This window comes from Eublepharis macularius, chromosome 7 (assembly GCF_028583425.1).
Source record: "Eublepharis macularius isolate TG4126 chromosome 7, MPM_Emac_v1.0, whole genome shotgun sequence".
Lineage (NCBI taxonomy): Eukaryota > Metazoa > Chordata > Lepidosauria > Squamata > Eublepharidae > Eublepharis > Eublepharis macularius.
The window spans coordinates 26,287,354-26,289,176 of record NC_072796.1 but is presented as its reverse complement, the minus strand read 5'-3'; the positions used below and the strand labels follow the sequence as shown (position 1 = coordinate 26,289,176).

The 1,823-nt window shown below is 49.6% G+C and overlaps 1 non-coding gene across 1 annotated transcript; it reads right to left on the bottom strand.

Moving 5' to 3' along the window:
- Positions 1 to 365: 365 nt before the first annotated feature.
- LOC129334126 (U1 spliceosomal RNA) lies at positions 366 to 529 on the bottom strand. Its single transcript, XR_008597473.1, has one exon. It is a non-coding gene; the product is annotated as a U1 spliceosomal RNA (small nuclear RNA).
- Positions 530 to 1,823: the final 1,294 nt, after the last annotated feature.

Here is a 1,823-nt window from a genome sequence, read left to right as displayed (position 1 = left end):
TCTGAAGTGACAGTTATATATTTTTTTTCTCAAGCTTGCTCTCTGTGCCCTGGGCCTGTGGAGGCTAAGGAGGTAGCAACCACAGACAGATTTTCTTTTTCAGTAGTGGCACCTCACCTTTGGCATGCTCCCCAAGCTACTCTGGTGCTAATTTTTACTGTTCTTTAGGTGTCAGGGCAAATACATATGTGTTATGCAGGTGTATACTGTAAATGAGAAGTTCCATCTCTTTAATAATAATAATAACATTCAATTTATATACCACCCTTCAGGATGATTTAATACTCAGTCAGAGTGGTTTACAAAGTATGTCATTATTATCCCCACAATAAAACACCCTGTGAGGTGGGTGGAAAATTTATTTGCAGGAGAAAGCACGAACACAGTCTCCCACTACCACAAATTATGCAGTCGAGTTTCCCGCATTTGGGGAAATCACAGGGGTCAGCACACCCGGAGTGCAATGGATGAGCCTAACGCTGGGAAAAACACCTTCTTGATCATGGTGTCTCCCCTGCCAGGTTAGCTGTATTTATGGTCTGCTTGTAGCCTCTGTGCCATTTTATGAATATCATTTATATTGCTGAATGTTGTTTTATAGAATCATAGAATCATAAGAGTTGGAGGGTGCCTCCAGGGTCATCTAGTCCAACCCCCTGCACAATACAGGAAATTCACAACTACCTCCCCTCCCCCCCCACACACACCCTGTGACCCTTGCTCCATGCCCAGAAGATGGCAATACGCTGTCAGGATCCTTAGCCAAACTGGCCTGGAGAAAATTGCTATTTGACCTCAAAGTGGTGATTGGCATTACCCTGGGCATGTAAGAAGGGGCCACAAGAACTGAGCCCTGATGTAACCCTTCCTGCCCTCCCCTCATGATCTGCATAGGTTCACAGAATCAGCATTGCTGTCAGATGGCCATCTAACCTTTGCTTAAAAACCTCAAAAGAAGGAGAGCCCACCACCTCCCAAGAAGCCTGTTCCACTGAGGGACCGCTCTGTCAGGAAGTTCTTCCTAATGTTTAGCAGAAAACTCTTTTGATTTAATTTCAACCCGTTGGTTCTGGTCCAACCTTCTGGGGCAATGGAAAACAACTCCATGCCGGAATTCGTTTTCGTTTTCTCAGCCATGCCGGACGCTCCTCTCGGCTGGTCCGGGAGGAAACGACCGGGCACCCTGACCGGGCGGCTGATCCGTAAGGATTAGCCCCCAGGACTCCCAGGGAGGGAGCCAGGGTCCGGGACGCGGCGGGAAGAACTCCCCGAAATCAATGCGGGGGGGGAATTGCCCGTTTGTCCCTATGGAGGCCGGCAGATGTGCGCGGCGCCTCGAGTGCCGCCGGGCAACGAGAAACGGCAAGTAAAAGAAACAGGCGGAAGCCTGTAAACAAGCGAATCCCTTCTGTTCTACAAGCGTTTGTGAAGGAGAGGTTGATCTGAAGAAGACTCGCTCTTCCCCTTCGTGGAGTTCCAGAATTTTGTTGGCGCCCCCCCCCCCCAAATGGCAGCAAAGAAGCAAAGTCCCGCTCTCGGTAAGTCAATCTCGGCCACCTTGCAGAAAGGGGAGTCGCTCGAAGAGTTGGTGCGCAGGGCGGTGGTGGAAGCCATAAAACCCTTTGTTGACAAGCTGAACGAAACTGATCAAAGGGTGGGCTTAATTGAAAGCGAGGTGAAAACCATTAAGGCAGCAGCGGGGGGGGGGCAGAAAAGTCTGCTCTGGAAAGTGCGTCACTTGTGAAGGCTACAAAAAAGGAGCTGAAGTTGGTGGAGAACCAACTGATCGGGCTACAGGTGGAACGAACGCAGACAATTTTGCA